Source organism: Staurois parvus, unplaced genomic scaffold (assembly GCF_062004578.1).
Source record: "Staurois parvus isolate SC_StPar_1 unplaced genomic scaffold, SC_StPar_1.0 ptg000091l, whole genome shotgun sequence".
Taxonomy (NCBI): Eukaryota; Metazoa; Chordata; class Amphibia; order Anura; family Ranidae; genus Staurois; species Staurois parvus.
The window spans coordinates 6,709,737-6,727,545 of NW_028317887.1; the positions used below are offsets into that span (position 1 = coordinate 6,709,737).

The following is a 17,809-nucleotide window of genomic DNA, read 5'->3' on the forward strand; positions in this document are numbered from 1 at the left end:
TTGGGCTGGGTGTATGTAAATTTATTGTATATTCTCAGCATTTGTGATTGTGTTTATTTGCCACATCTAAGTAAAATTCTGTTGTGGTAAAAGCTGGTGTTGGGGTTGCTTTCCTTGTTCGTGACTTCACTGTATCCTGATGAGCCCACCCTGGTACACGGCTTGCAACTGAGAGAAGGATAAAGACTTTTCTCAAACCAACTTTTTGTAGGTGGCTTCCTATGACAGTACCATGTTTGAAATCACTGAGCTCTTGGGAACAACCCATTGATTTGCAAGTGTTTCTGACTACATGCTGTGTTAGGAAAAGATCATCTAGTGCCCTGGACAAAGATGGCAAACTGCTACCTCAACCTCCTTCCCCCAGAAATGGATGACTGTCAGTGAAGAGATGAAGCAGCTGGAGAGGTATGGCTGTCAGTGGGAAATGAGGTGGGAAGCTAGCCAGAGAGGATATCTGTCAGCTGGAAAGGAGTTGGACAATTAGGGAAGGATGTGTGACAGTGTTGAGTGGTGAATACAGACAGATGGAATGAGATGGCCAGGGAAGGATCTACTTTGTGTCAATGGGGGGGAGGCAACCAGGATGGCAGCACGTTGCTCAGAGATGCAAAACAAGGTATGAGGAGCATGTTTCTGAAGCCATGCTGGAGATTCCACAAGCTGTTGAACTCTGATCACTCATTGCAAGCAGTGGTTCAAGGTGGAAGGCAGCTACTGCCCCATGTTTGCTGTACTAAGACACGATCTTGTTAATATTTTGATTTTAGTTTTCATTCATTCAAGTTATCCACTATACTATATACAGTATGCAAGTGCTCTCTGTTCTTCTTTTATACTTTTATATCTTTTAATTTTTTTATGTCAATCGCTATCCAGTTTAATATTTGATAATGGTACTAACTTTAGTTCCTCTTTAATGACATTGCTTGGTGCTGCACAGTTTGTCGCTGTATTTATTGCCACATTCCTTGCAGACAAGATAATTCCATTAAAACTAATGTATTATAGAAAGCCTAAATGCATTATTCATTTATCGGTTTAGATTTGAGTAACTTTCATCAACGCATAACTTTGCGGAGATTTTAGATTAAGCATCACATTTTTCAACACATACACTAAATTGCCAAACGTATTGGGGCACCCTTCCAAATCATTGGATTCAGGTGTTCCAATCACCAATCAAAAGAGGTAATTTGGGGGATATTTGTACTGTCCTGGTGTTTTTGGCCTCAAGAAATAGGTACATCAGGACTGATCAATTTTCCTATATACACTATAGTACCAAAGATATTGGAACACCCCTCCAAATCATTGGCTTCAGGTGTTCCAATAACCTCCATGGCCACAGGTGTATAAAATCAAGCACCTAGGCATGCAGACTGCTTCTACAAACATTTGTGAAAAAATGGGTCGCTCTCAGGAGCTCAGTGCATTCAAACGTGGTACCATGGTAGGTTGCCACCTGTGAAATAAGTCCATCCATGAAATTTCCTTGCTATTAAATATTCCACGATGAACTGTTAGTGGTATTATAACAAAATGGAAACAACTGGGAACAACAATATCTCAGCCATGAAGTGGTAGGCCACGAAAAATGACAGAGCGGGGTCAGCGCATGCTGACGTGCACAGTGAGCAGAAGTCGCCAGCTATCTGCAGAGTCAGTAGCTAAAGACCTCCAAACATCATGTGGCCTTTCAGATTAGCACAACAAAAGTGCGTAGAGAGCTTCATGGAATGGGTTTCCATGGCTGAGCAGCTGTATCCAAGCCTTACATCACCAAGTGCAATGCAAAGCGTCAGATGCTGTGGTGTAAAGCATGTCACCACTGGACTCAAGAGCAGTGGAGACATGTTCTCTGGAGTGACGAATCATGCTTCTCTGTCAGGCAATCTGATGGGTTTGGCAGTTGCCAAGAGAACGGTACTTGACTGACTGCATTGTGCCAAGTGTAAAGTTTTGCAGAGGGGGGATTATGATGTGCGGTTGCTTTTCAGGGTTTGGGCTTGGCCCTTAGTTCCAGTGAAGGGAACTCTTAAGGCGTCAGCATACCAAGACATTTTGAACAATTTCATGCTCCCTACTTTGTGGGAACATCTAGGGGATCGCCCCTTCCTGTTCCAACATGACTGCGCACCAGTGGCCAAAGCAAGGTCCATAAAGACATGGATGAGCGAGTTTGGGGTGGAGGAACTTGACTGGCCTGCACAGAGTCCTGAACTCAACCCAACAGAACACTTTGGGATGAATTAGAGCAAAGACTGCGAGCCATGCCTTTTCATCTGACATCAGTGCCTGACCTCACAAACGTGCTTCTGGAAGAATGGTCAAACATTCCCATAGACACACTCCTAAACCTTGTGGACAGCCTTCCCAGAAGAGTTGAAGCTGTTATAGCTGCAAAGGGTGAGTTAACTCAATATTGAACTTTACGGACTAAGACTGGGATGCCATTAAAGTTCATGGGCGTGTAAAGACAGGTGTCCCAATACTTTTGGCAATATAGTGTATTTATATATATTTAAATCCACTTTAAGTGGTCCCAAATATTTTACAAAAATATTCTCATGTTTTCCTTTCTCTTCCTTTACAAAAAATTTTATTTTTAAAATGGCTATTTTCAAGTCCTCAAGGCTATGCTTTGTGCATCAAAATTTAATTTAAACTGTAAAGTGGTGCATATTTTCTTACGATTTGTTCTGCATAGTGTCTGGAAATGTCATATGTTCTATCAAGTATACATTGGTTGATGTGCAAGTACACATAATCCAAGTATGGTTCTCAGATGTGGTTGCTACTGGTGGTGTCATCTGTGTGTCGGGTGCATTGACATATCCTGCACTTTTTTTACCCACAAGGAAATGTACCATTTTACCCATTTGCAATTTTCTGATGAGAAGGGTAAGATTTAAAACATAAATACATTTGTTATGGTTTGTGCAAGGAGATTCCTCTCACTTCCCATACTGTCACCAGGACCTAAAATGAGGCCAAATCCCAAACAGCAATAAACATCTTTTTTTGGAGTGCCCATTTATTTACCATGCCCAGATGGAGGTGCAGGTCCCTTTAACTCCATTTCCCACAATTTCGTAGGCTCCTGGACACATCCAGGGAAGATATGTCCCTCAGCTTCCTTCCTTCAACAGCTCAGAGAAGCCAAACATGATAAGACAGAAGTAGCTAGGCAAGTGATCTGCAGCCAGGTGAGAGGCCCTCCACTGTAAGAATCAGGAAGTGGGCAGCCAGGCAGAAGCCTAATAGCATGCAGATTCTCAGGATGACACAGTTACTGTAGGGAGCACCTCCCCAGTTGCTACCACAGTACTCCAGTTCCAGTGGGGTGGTCTTTTGTCCTTGGATCCCTCAAACTGTTTGCTTTTGTTACCAAAGCTACCTTGGATTTGAAAAGGGATGCTATACATGGGGATAGTCACAAGTAGCTGTTTGTGTTCCATACAGTTTTACTAAAGTAGTGATTCTCATCTAGAATCCCCAGTGTTGTGTCTTAGAGACTATGCTATGCATCCACATGCTACCCTAATTGAGCAACAAATATATTGCTGTGAAGAATCCATGTTTGTTGCTTTTTGGGATTTTGTCTACACAGGCAAAGCTGCATTTTACCACCCTCTCCCCTCACATTGTGGAACCCTAATGCAGCCTTATGCTGCCACCAGCCCTGGCGACTCAAGCAGCAGATTGGTATGTATCTTGTGCGGCAAATGTGCTCTGTGCCAGAACAGGCGGTGCTGTGATCAACTGTCCCTATAACATTGCTGTGATCACCATGAAGAAGCCTACACATACCCACTGCAAAACTCAGTCTGAGCCCCTCCAGCCAGCCAACATTACTAATTAGTACAAGAAAAGTGAACAATGAAATAATACTTAGAGTCCCAGTTGGTACACATCCATGACTGCTTGCAGCCCACTTCAGCCAACGCTTGTATAATTACCAGGGTGGCCATAGCCTCCTCATTGGAGACCCTTCATAATATTGTTTATAGACTTCAGGTACCTCCCTGCCCTGGTACTACGATGTTGAAAATATTCCCTATTTTTTACTGTGGTGACTCGCATCTCCAACGACTCTTGTGCGATGTCTTCTAATAACCCTCTTTGGTTTAACCCCACCCTATGCTCTATGCCCAACACGCAATGATGGTCCTCTCAAGGAATTTAATATCTGAACCACCACTTTACAGCACAGGTATTTAAATAATTCACACAACTGCAGAAAGAATTAGCTACCCCCTGTCTACCTTCCTATTTTATTACTTTCAGCTGCGTCATGCTGTACGAGCGCAATTTGAATCTTTGGATAACCCCTTAATCATGATCCTCCCTCGAAAAATAATTAAGATGTCCTGACCATACTAAACTAGTTTCTGAATATTATTCTGCACTTCTGGTTGACTCCAACCCTAGGTTCACCACTTCTCAATCTAAATAGGCCTCCCTAGACACATCACTTACGGATTCGGATTTTTCTGACTTTCTCCAGGGATAGAATTATTCAGCTTAAGGTGTCTAACCTTACTCCTGCTTGATTACATAAAATGGGTTTGCGCCCCACAGATGAGTGTTTCCAGGGATGCGGTCTCTCTGCCTATTTTCTTCATTGTTTGTGGTCCTGCCCTATAATCTTTGGGTTCTGGGGGACATTGGCTCATTTATCTCCTCTATGCTGGGTCTGCCCAATATTATGGATCTAAAATATTGTCTCTTGGGCATATTTGGGGATTTAGCGATCTCCAAATATGCTACAAGGTTGTTACACATCCTTTATTCCTTTGCTAAGAAAATACTTTTATTATCTTGGAAAGGGTCTGTTTTAACTAAACTAGTCTCTTGGCTTAAACTCGTAACTGCTTTTCTTCCCTTGTATAGACTTACTTTTGAGCTTAGGAAAAAAAACTAAATTATTTAATAAAATCTGGGACAAGTGGATTTCTAATCCCCTCACTGTGACCTCTTTAGATCCAGGATACTGAACTTCAGGTTATATCCTCCTATACTGGATCAAATGTATCTTGTATCTGGAGTACCCAGACAGTTTGCACCATTATGCTGTGAACTATGCAACTGTTTGTATTTTTTTTTTAAATTCTTTTGTGAGACACTATAAAGTTGTTGTTTTTTGCTCACTGTATTGTGGTTTTCTTTCTTTTTGGTGTATCCAATTTTGTTTTCTTGTGTACATTGTTGATAAAACTCAGCAAAATATATCTTTAAAAAAAAAGAATAATGAAATATAGCAGTGCTTATATCATGCAGGAAGGTGCCCAACTACCACACCCGCAGTCCTCACACCCTAGAAGGGGTCTCCTTGGACTGGGGCAGGACTGTCTTACCAGTATCAGCAGCACCTCCTTCCATGGAATGGGTGGGGCTGGGGATAGAAAGTGATGACACCCTGTGATGTTCTGTAGCCGCACTGATTGTGCTGAGGGGTTATGGTGTGAAGACCCCCTGCCCCTCTGCGGGGCATTTAGTGGTAAGTTACTGCCACTGACAAGTGTATGTCAGGACTTTCACCTTGAGCACCCTTCCTAGGAATGGAGGCCACTGGAAGGGTAAGGGAGGGGTACTGAATTTAAAGGGAGGGTAACACCAGTTAAAGGACAGAACCCACTAGGATCCCCCAAGTGTGGGAGTGATGATAGCGATGGCATTTCAGCAGGCATAGGGTTAAAAAGCAAAAGTGAGGTAGTGATGGGCAGCACAGGTGATCTAGGAGGTGGGTAGCTACCTGGAGACCCCAGATCCCAGCAGGGATGCAGTGAGGAGCTCTATGCTAGACTACAGGTATACGAGTCATTCAGGGCAGCATTGTCTCTGCAGCAAACAGTCAATGTCTACTCTCCTCTCCCCCCATCCCAGGCACTGAGCACCAGCAAGCAGCCAGCACTCTACTTCAGCACAGCCTCAGCTTGTCCCAGATCTTTCCCACCACAGACCCTGCCTCTGCTAAGCCATTTTCCCCCACTCGGCATCACGTCCCAGCGGGCAGCACTATCTAACTAAGGAGTCCCTGCAGGTGCCGCTGGTACTATGCCAAACATGGCATCCCTCCACGGCATCAGCAGATCTCTGGGGAGTGGACTGACCTACACACATAGTAGACATCCCACTCAGGGCTTTCACTGGTGGATTTAACTCCCCCCCCCCCATCCTGGCACCCTCAGATGGCAACCTAAGCCTCCTTATGCTGTTGCCGGCCCTGGGAGTGTGCATGCTCTTTGCCATCCTGACCCCGTTTTGTATCATTGCTTCTAACTTTGTATCTGTTTAGTAAATTGCAAATTACAGTTTCTGTCTATCTGATCATTTTGCCAATTACCAATTTTGTTAAAGTCTAACAGAGGTACAAACCATTCCATACTCTTTATAAAACTAAAACTAGTCATTGCCATTTCTTTACACAAATGTTGCTGTATCTCACCAGTGTTCTGGATCTGACCAGTGTTTGAATAAGGTTTTAAAAATGTGCTTACAACATTCATCTGACTGCTGGCTTAGGAATTGAAAGGCATAGAACGTCTTGCTGACATTGATCGCATGTTGATCCATTTATTCAGACCAGTTTTGTTTTGGCTGATGGCAAATATGAAGCTCTTTTCTGTTGGAACAAAACACAGGGCCAGTACAGCAATGTCTTATGAAGAAAAAGAAGAGTTCCTAAGAAGTCTTGCCCACAGCAATTGACCATGGAGTGTCTAATTCCCTATTTCTGGGTACAACTTGAAAGTGTTAAATTAAAACAGTCCCCAGTATTAAAAGGTAATAAAAGTCTTTTGGAATTAATTATTGGCTGCCAAACTCTTACCACCAATGTTAAAAGGGTTTACAATGGGGTGCGTTATAGAATTATAGACACCTTGTCAATTATGGGACCCATCTAAATTTTAGCTAGGTGAATCTAGTTACATCTTTCATGTTCAAGATACAGAAGAATTAGGCTCGGTTCACACTGCTGCAACTTGAAAGTTGTGCGACTTCCAGTGCAACTTGCTTGCGACTGGATGCAACTTCAATGCGACTTTCATGCTTTGATGTTATGTGACTTTGGCTTTGGTTAAAGACCCTCTGAAGTCAGATACTGTTGCATCAAAGTCACACAAATTTAGGCTCCGTTCGCACTAATGTGTTTTTAGTGCTGTTTGCAAAAACGCACTACAGTCCATTTAACATGGTTTCCTATGAAACATGTTCGCATCTATGCTTTTTTGAGCTGCTGCGTTTTGCAAAAGGGTCAGGGACTTTTTTAAAAGCAAAAAGCTGAATTTTTGCTACAATAGAGTTTAATGGAGAAGCTGCTGAAATGCATGGTAGTGCTTTTATTCTTCATTTTGCATTTTCATTCTGCCCAGCAACAAAAAAAATTACACTTTCACATAAAAAAAAAAAGCTGAACAAAATGCGGTAAAACGCTTCAAAAACCCATAAAAAATGTGTGTAGAAAAATGCAAAATGAACTGTGAAAAGCACTGAAAAACAGGAAAAAGGTAACCGCATAGGTGTGAACAGAGCCTAAGACAACCCTTTTGACTTTTGTGATTATAGCATTGCAGTCTGTGGCACTAAAGTCACACCAAAGATGCAGAAAAGTAATGCAGAACTTCTTTTTAACTCACTGTGACTTGAGACACATTGATTAAGATGGCACCCATTAAAATGAGTATGTTTTGACTTGTCATGCAACTTTATTTGTCGCAAGTCGCAAAAAGTCACATGATAGGTCGCTTCAGTGGGCACCGGGGCCTAACTATTTGAGTGATAAAGGCTTGTTATAACAATTCTCAAAAGACACCTTTTTGATTCAGTTCCCCACAGAGTAAATAAATATTTTTTACTATAAATGGAGGGAATATCTTTGCTGATCAATGTTATATGGCATTGTTTAAAACATTCAAAGTGTAATTGTTCTATAGATTCAATACATGAGATGTTTTATCAAATCCCTAAAAATAAACAAAACAAAAAAAAAAGATTGAAATTTCTATTGTCTGTGAATAGTTTTTTTTTCTATAAAAGCTACTATCCCACGACAATTTTTAATTCATGTAAATATATGCAATATTACCTAGTTCTCCACTCAGCCAATCTCTGTTTCTTTAAGGAGCTGCCATTTCAATGCTCCATTTTAATTATGCATTCTTAATTCTTACATGAAAGTGAATTGAATTTTAACATTGGTTATGGACCCAGATGAACTGAATTACAATTAAACCACTATAATTATACTTAATTAACTTTGCTTCTACCCACCCTATGGGATAAAAAAATTTTATTGGCATTTTCTGAAGAGTGGAAAGCACAGATTTCCTAAAGCAGCAGTAAGCTGTTGAATTAAGGAATACCCTTGTGGGTTCTCATTGGACGTCAGCTGGCTTTGCCATGCTTAAAATAGAATCACTGATGTGCAAGTTATTTTTATGTTACTAAACTAAATGCTGAAAAATATAGGTACTATTAGTAGTTTTCTAACCATAATATTTACCGTAAATAATCCTAATTGGTAACTATGCAGTTTATACCATGGAAACCTTTACCAAAATCTCCTATCTTCCCAATGCAAAGATTTATTAAGATTCTCAGAGGCTGACCTTGAACCAATCATTATTCTAGGTTTCTTCCACACCTCTGAAGGCCAACTCCAATCAAAATGTTTTAATTTGTTTTGGATAAAGCAAGGAAACAGTAGAACTTCTTTCTGGTACTGTATTTATTACTTCCTAGTTCACTTTTCGGTAGCCTTCCCCTAACGTCTTGTCAGGCACTTAGAAAAAAACTTTTAAGTGGGGAGAAAATGGGTAGAACTTCTGAAAATGCTTTATGGATGTCTGTGCATTCCTGTCCTGGAGGTGACAGCACCCCCTATTTTCTGTATGGGGGTGACAGGGACAGGAAGTAAAGGAATATCTCCCAATGGAATCACAGATAAAAAAAAAACAACTGAAAGAAATATTATCTTTTATTCAGGTTAGTCAAAACTTACAAAAATACATTTTGGCTGGAGTTAGGCTTTAATCTGGTAGGCAGAATAAATGCCGCAAAAATACTGTATATTCTGTAAATGTGTGTGGTTAATAGATGTATTAGTAATACTCAGCAATGCATTAATTTTTGTTTGATATTGGGAATGCAGCGATACCGATACTGGTATCGGTGCTGATACTAGGCATTTTCATGAGCATTGGTACTCGTGCAAATGCACCGCTACCTGAAACCAATACCTTCAGGTTAGTTTTTTCCAACTGTTAGCAGGATTCCCCCACTGACAGCTGAAATGTAAACAAAAGAACGCCGGCAATTGTTGGTTGTTAAGGTTGGTAATTGGTGTCATTGGTCCTTAACAACCAATGACATTTCAGTTGTCAGTGGGATTCCCCTGCTGACAGCTGAAATGTAAACACATTTCTCTCCCACCACCTCTGCCTGAAGCCTTCCCCTCCTCTTCCTCCCCTCCCTCCAGCTGTCACCTTTGGTGCCTTGCCAGTCTCCTCCTTATGCCGGCTGTCACCTCTGCCCATATGGTGACTTCTCTGCAACTGCGAATCTGAACTGCACATGCCAGCTGATTACAGAATTGCAGGGCTTGGCCTCAGATCAGGCAGTGAGGTGTGGCTTTTATTCACACGCCCCTCCGCACAAGTAGAGGCCGGACCAGGAAGTTCTCTAATCGGCTGGCTCCAGAACTGTGCATGTGAAGTTCAGAGTCGAAATAACAGGCACAGAGAAGGATATTTTTTATTGATAGTGACAGTCACTCACAGCCAGACCAGAAGGTATGTGAAAAAGTCCACTCAGGAGAAGGATACCATAACAAACTTTGAGGGCACTCTGGAGGAGCAGGGGGATATAAGGGAGCACGGACATAAGGGGGCACTCTGTAGGAGCAGGACATAAGGGGGGACTAACTTTGGGGGCACTCTGGAAGAGAAGGGGGGCCATAAGGGTGCACTAACTTAGGAGGCATGCTGGAGGTAGGATAGAGAAGGATGTAAAGGGGCACTCTGAAGGTACTAACTTAGTACCTCCAGAGTGACCCTTACATCCTCCAAAGTTCCCCTTAGTAATACGGGCACAAGGACTGTGGTATGTGTGCAGTGTACACTGCAGGCACAGATTCTACTTAATCCCTCTTTAAGACCCTTCCACTGGCTATGCCCACTGTTCGCTGCGGCGCACGTTTCCAGGTCTTTTATATTCTTAGTCATGCTCACATTTTTCCATGCTGTTTTGACTCAAGGGGGCACTTCACGGTTTCTTGCACCGGAACCATGCCCCATGTCTTTAAAGCTCCCTCCTCCACCCCCAACGTTCCTAAACCACACCACACCAGCTTCCATCCCTCCCAACATTGTCCTCAACTCCTAAAGCCTCCTACTGTTATCCACTGCTGCAAATTAATAATTGGCTGACCTTACATTCGCCTAATATGTCCACAGCCAGCAATACATAGCCCAGCCCTCATACCCTATCCTCTACCACCCAAATGTAACACTACAGAGGTCCCTTCCTGCTATCCAGCAATCTCCCATTGACCCTCCCATCCCCCTCCTCACCCCCCTCCGCAGCAATCACAGCATTTTCCATCCCAACCACCCCAGCCATTCAACCTCAAAACCCCTAACCCACCCCACCCTCAACTACCCAGCTCTCACTCCCCTCTCTCACCCCAGCCTCACCCAACTCCCTAACTATAACCCCCCCCCCCCCACCTCCCAAACCACCCCTCTACCTACTCTTACTAGGCAATAGGTATCGGTAATTGGTATCGGTGAGTACTTGTAAAAAGTATCAGTACTTGTACTCGGTCTTATAAAAGTGGTATTGGTGCAACCCTATTTGATATGACTGTGTGTGTTTTACTTCAGATTTACACGCAGAACAGCTGTCCAGACGTGCATTGTAAAATACTATAATCAGGGCTTTTTTCAGTGGGAATGCAGAGGAACACAGTTCAGGCACTTCCAGTACTGAATGTATGTAATGGCAAGCAGTGCTGGGGTGTGCTGTAGGATCTACTGATGCCGACTGCTTGCTGCTGGGGGATCTATTGTCACTTCAGGGGATCTATTTTTGCATGGCGGTCTATTGTTGCTGGAAGGTCAGTTGTTGCCGAAGGGATCTACCATTGAGGGAGGGGGTCTGGTGTTGCTTGCTGATGGGACATCTGTTATTGCTGCTGGGGGCTATTGTTGCTGGTGTGGTATTTTGTTATAGGGGTCCATTGTTGCTGGGGGTATCTATTGTTGCTGGGGCTGCTGACATTGCTGCCTGCAAGGAATCAATTTGACTGCTTTTCTCGTTATCCTTAACAAATTCCATACAAAATGATACTTGGCTCTGTATTCTCTAAAAAGAGCTGTACTGGGAGGTGAGTAGGGGGTGGAACCAAGGGATGGTGCTCGGAGGTGGGTAGGGGGATAGAAACAAGGGGTGACTCAGAAGGGGGGAATTCCTGCACCTATTCTCTAAGAAAAAAAGCCCTGACTATAATACTGCTAGATATGAATTCAGCACTTGCCTTTAATTTATATATACTATATATATATAATTAGGCCAAGAGAATTGATGAGATTCAGATACAGCTGAGTCAACAGTAAGTAAAAGCATTGTTTTTTGTGCTAGTTCTTGTTCTCCAACTAACAGATGGAATTGCAACAATATATGCTGAAAGCAGACTGTGCCTGAAAAGTTGATCATCTAAAATCTTATGAGTGTCTGCCGGCAACATTGAAGCAAGATGGAGAGGTTACTTGCAAGTTTGTGGCTGCATTTATGCAAATTGAATTGGAGATGATCAGGGTCAATGGTGCCCTTTGTTCTGCCTCAAGCAGGGGAATATACAGTATTATGCCTGTTTTTCCTGCAATATCATATTTGATCACTAGATGGAGCTGATAATAAAATGTTTTACAGAAACTAGAGACTGTTTAGATAAGAGTTAATAAAAGTTCACATAATTTTGAGAGAAATGAAAGAGACGCATCTTGGGAGCTCAGACTCCATCTTAGAAACTGGGAGAGCAGGAGCCAGCTATCGGAGCACATGTTGGACTAAAACTTGCATCCTTTTGCATCCCCTAAAGGCATCATCATAGGTGAGAATCACTTATTGATATCTATAGCCCAACTATTCATTGTGTTTTCTGTATGTTCTTACTTTGGTTATGTGTACTTCTTAACTGTTTTTCCTAATAGTTTTACCCCAGTCTGTTTTGTTAATAAAGCTTCAAGATTACATTCAGTCCGGCTGATTGCAGAATAGGAGGTTTAGCTGCATGTCTAGTCACACACAGGGAAACGTGTAGCAAGGACAGAACACACTCAATTCTGAAAAATACAGGCAGATACTTATCCATAATGCCATAGCATCAGGGAGGGATGTGGCGTAAGGAAGAACAAGGAGTCTGAAAGTGACTGTTTAACCTCCACATAGCCCTGATCACAACATCATGGAGTCTGTCTGGGATTACATGAAGAGACGGGGATTCGAGGCAGCCTACTTCCACTGAAGATCCATAGTTGTCTCTGTAAGATGTTTGGATCAACCTACCTGCCGAGTTCCTTCAAAAACTGTGTGCAAGTTTACCTAGAAGAATTAAAGTGTCAGGAATGGACTGGCCAGCAATAGTGGGACTCAGCTGCCTTATGAGCTGCAGTATCAGGGCTGGCCAGCGGGTGCTCCCAGCAATCAGAGACTCAACCTTGCAGCCAGTCAAACACCTGGAACTAATTATACTGGTGTATTTAAGGGATATTCAGACCTGCAGACTCTGCCTTGGTGTTGTGTTTCTCTTGGGCCCTGTATCCTGTTCCTGCTCTCTGTTCCTGTCTGATTCTCTGCTGACCCTGCTCTGATCCCTGGCTTGTCTGACCATTCTCCTCTGCCTGACCCTCTGTACCACGCTGCCCGCTACCTGCTGAACCTGGCCTGTGACCCCGACCATTCTCCGCTTGCTCCCCCTGTACCTACCTGCCCGACTGATATTGACCCGGCCTGCCTGACGACGCTTGCATTGTATGTACTGTTATCTGTGGGTGGTTGGTTTGTTTGCACTGTGTTATGTTTTAGTATTGCACTGCGTTTATGTTTGTATGGTTAGTGTTAATAAATTACATTGTTTATAACATATCTGAAGTCTGCGTTTCCCTGCATCAGTCACACACCTCTGGTCATACCCGGGAGCCCTGACATAAAGTGTTACTAAACCCAGGACTCTGCATTCACTATATCTGCTCTCCCACAGTACACACAATGTGGAAATGCAATTATTTTAGTAAATATAAACTGCTAAATACCTTTTCTCATCAGCAGTTAGAGCAGTCTTGTAATTTAAGCAGAGCACTGGTTAAAGCTTGTATGAGGAGTTTTCTTTCTGCTCTAGAAGTGAAACCCCTCACCCTCTGTCTGGAAAGTGCTGATTGGTCCTGTGCTGATCTCATGCACTCTCCCAAGAAAAAAAAAACCTCTCTAGCAATACACACCAAACTGAGCATGTGACTACAGATTCAATCTTTATCAGATGGTCATTTCAACAAGAGGAGGGGCAGAGAGGAAAGGATCAAACAGCCTTTTTACACATTGCAGAGGATTAACCCCTTAGGTTCCACACTGAGTATATCAAGCATGCTTTACTGCAAATAAAGACTGATTTTACTGATGTGGGTTTAGTAACACTTTAATGCTGTTTTGAACGGTGGTCACACAAAATATTGATTTGATTTTAAAAATAAACCCATAATAAAAATAAACCATTAACACTTCTTTTTCCCAAAGCATTCATAATTTACAGCATTTTTTCACATCTGCCTAAAATGTTTGCATAGTAGTGTTTTTCTGCATTTGTCACACATATGTATGCAATGTTATAACTGCATTTAATATAGTATTTTACAAATATTTAAAAAGGAGCTGTTTTAATATACCTTATGAATGTAATTTAATGTAAAATCCAAACAAGAATAATTTTTCACGAGTTTTATGTATCTCGTATCTTTTACATTTAAGTATGTGGCTCCTAGGTAACAAAAAAAAAATGTCTTGTACTAAACCTGGTGCTATGAATATAATTTATATAAAGGTTATTTCTTGGTAAACATCAACAGCGTAACAGCAATACTCCACCATTTCATTTAGAGTCTTACCTTAAGGGATTTCACATTTTCCATTCATGAATCCAGCCAATCACAGAGACTTTCATCTGTTACTGACAGTGAGAAATGTCTACCACTGCACAGCTTTAGCAGATGCTATTTCCCAGTAAATGAATTGGAAGGATTGCATGTGTTGCACAAGTGACTGTGACTCAGGAATGACTCATCCAGCCTGTTCCCTTGAAAGGCAAATGCATGTGCTGAGCTGATAAACAAATGAGGAAAGCACAAAACCCTGGGGACCAAAGGTTATCAGTGGAAGAGGGGGGGAAAAGATGCTTTACTTATTCCGAATACGATTATGGAAAGCTGAAAAAAATACCCCAGGATTTAATTATTTTCATAATATGTGGCTGTAGAGGAGATATTTTACTAAGTGTTCACTTTAACCATACACTGTAGAATAATAGTAAGTGTTATGCTTCTAATAATATGGATGTAATATACTGTAGTCATTTGTATGTTTCTTACTGTGCTTCTTCTTTGCAGGTAAATGCAATGGGAGCTATAGAGGCTTTTCAATAAAATACTGATTTTAGAAAAAAGTCATCTGTGAAGGGCAAAGTTGGGAGTTTTTGGAGGCTAATATAACTTTTGAAGAAAACCCAAAAGTTTTATTGTTTATTTTATTTCAGGTACTTATATAGCACTGTCCAGGGGCAGACTGACCATTTGGAAACTCAGGCATTGCCCGAGGGTCTGGGGCCAGTAGGGGGCCCCATGAGATGCCCCTGGTACCTTTTTCATAGGCTTTTTTGAGTTTAGGCAGGGACACAGGGGCCCCACGATCCCCTATTGCCCAGGGGCCCCATGAGTTGCCAGTCCGCCCCTGTTGCCGTCAATTTACACAGCGCTTTACACACACATATATATATTGTAAATTCACATCAGTCCCTAACCCTCAAGGAGTGTACAATCTAAGGTCCCTAACTTACATTCATGCATACACATATTGGGGCCAATTTAGACAGGATGCAATTAACCTACCAGCATGTCTTTAGAGTGTGGGAGGAAACTGGAGTACCTGGAGTACCTGGAGTACCTTTAGGCACCCTGTATGAGCCCAGGGATGAATGCCCAGAGCACAAGAAGGCAGCAGTGCTGAACAGTGCACCAGTGCTTTCCACTGGCACCAAAACATCAGGATCTCATGCACCAGGGCACAGCGATCAGTTCTAGGCTAATCTTAAGTCAAAATTGGGTTTTTAGTCTATTCAGTCTTCATCAGGTACTGGTTCTTGAAAATTCAGCAGTGCTTCAAAAGGCGGTTGGATCTGTTTCATACTCATGGCAGTCTTTTTCAACCAGCATGCCCAGGCACCCTGGGTTGCCTTTAGGTTTCTTCAGGGTTGCCTTGGCAAAATATCTAAAAATTACCCAAAATTTGTGAAGAAGCCAGCAGGTGGATTAACCTTCATTTTAATTACATAAAGCCATAGGTGTTCATTGTGCACCATTACAAACTTCTAGCCACTGGTGTCCTAACAACCAGTGACATTAATAAGGAGGACATCAGGTGCCTGCACAACATCCTTGTTTGCACCTCCTTTGCCCCTCTCTGTCAGCACTGGGGTCACATTAACTGAGTGAGGGACAGAAGCTGAGGGAGAAGAGAAATATTGGAATACTACTCAGTATTCTTGCAAAGTCGTATTAGCTTGGAAGAATTAATCACGTTGGGTGTCTTACATGTGTGAATGTTGCTCTATTATGTAAAACTATTAGTTTAGTTTTTTTACATTTTAGAATGGGGTACCCCAAGATTGTGCATAATTTTAAAGGGTGCCTTGACTGATAAAAGTTTGAGAAACACTGCTCTATGGATTCATGTTAATGCTAGAGTATTCGATTTCCTTTAGAGATCCGATAGTTTTTTTCCGTTAGAGAAAATTGGACCACTCTTTATTAGGGATCTCTTGGCTTACCTGTGAGTTTGGGGTTCTGTGGATGCATGGTGCTGTTGGGTTTTTTTGGTTGTTTTTTGGTCAAATGTGATGATTAGATGTCTTTTTTAGCCTAGCCAACTTGGTAACTATATACTGTATGTATGTAACTATGTAACATATGCAGGCTTCACTTCCTGCTTTGGAGTGGACACAATAGTCGTGCTTTGTTTTTTAAAATGCAAGTTTGTTCTTTGACTGATTGATGGAAAAAAATGCATTCACTGTGCTGGTTGTTATCATACCCCAAAAGTTGGGAAGGACAGGAATTTCACATTAAAAGATAATTTCACCAAAACCAGAAATGTCATATATTGCAGTCTGCCCATGCTTAGATGCTGTGGCTGCATTTGTTTTGTTTTTTTCAGCAAGTACAGGAAATACCTCTTGACCTTGCCACCCACTGTCAATTACAGGCAAAGTGGACCTGATGTACAAGGTCTCAGAGTTCCCCAACTCAGTGAGATTCATTTGTTGCTAGGGTGCTGGTGGACTTTGTCCTAGAAACCAAGGATGTAAACTTAAAACACAAATATAATAATGAACACACAACACCCCCCTACCCTGTACACCAACTTTGAATTGGTATTAATTACCGCTAGCCATAGTGACAGATTCTAAAAGTGAAAATGGTGCATGTGTTGGTACTTGTACCGAAACTGGCGTTGGGTTTCATGAATTAGGCGCAGGACATGGTAAAGGGGCCATATGCCAGAAAATTGACATTTTTGTTTTTTTGAATTCCCCTGATTGTGATCTTATAGTGTTTTATGAGCAAACTTCCTGATATTCACTATGATTTTATGGAGCCATATAATTGATACTTTAAAGATGTTGCTGGTCTAAACTTGTACAAAAGTGAGTATTCATTTCACTGAATTATATTTAAACATAGTACCTTTTGTCCAACTGTCTGATTGGAGGTGAAGGAATTAGCCTTTCAGCGTTACCATACCGCCATTTTGTCTCTTAGTCTAAGATCTGCCATTTTAAGATAAGAATCCATTTTAAGACTTATGTCAGTACTTAAAGATGAATTTGTGTTTTAAGACTGTTTCTTACTTTTGATAAGAGTCTGAGGTTCCTCTTTTCCCTTCAGATGTAACTTCCTTTTTTCCTCTACCTAGCATAAGACTGAAAGTCTGCGGTGGGCTTTTTCCTGTTGCAAGAGTATTAATAAACTATAGCCAGCGCTAAAAGGGAAGTTGTCTACTTTCTATATTGATCAAAAGTTCATGCTTGACGCATATAATAATAATTAACATAAATGCTAAATGATTGGGCATTACTGACGTATATAATATTCTGATTGGTCAATGCATACCTGTCAATTGATTGGTTCTTATATTTCTATGTATTGTTTTAAGTTTCATATATAAGTTTAAACACGGAAGAATAAATTCAGTTCCTTCTGAGATATCACCTTGTGTCTGTGTGCAATTGCCTGTATCTCAAAGGGAACTCCGGGCCTGTGGACAGACATTGGTCAGGGCCAGGGGACTGACGGGAGTCGGTAGCTACAGGAAGGAACGAGAGGAGCCAATTCCTTTCAATTGGGGGCTCGTGTCCGGGATGAGATAATCATCCTTTTCGGTAAGTAAGATTTTTTGTCATTCTGTCAATTAGTCTGTCTTGCCGGAAAGGCTCTGAGTAAAATCTCATGCCCTTAGGTAGCACTGGGCTTCGCGTCTT

At 41.8% G+C, this 17,809-nt stretch overlaps 1 long non-coding RNA gene across 1 annotated transcript in view; it reads right to left on the reverse strand.

Annotated features, from left to right (window-relative positions):
* The window catches only part of LOC149468201 (uncharacterized), a 263,714-nt gene extending 249,432 nt beyond the window's left edge, over positions 1–14,282 (reverse strand). Inside the window, exon 1 of the long non-coding RNA XR_016311784.1 lies at positions 14,166–14,282. This is a non-coding gene — a long non-coding RNA (uncharacterized LOC149468201). The remainder of the gene's footprint in view (positions 1–14,165) is intronic.
* Positions 14,283–17,809: the final 3,527 nt, after the last annotated feature.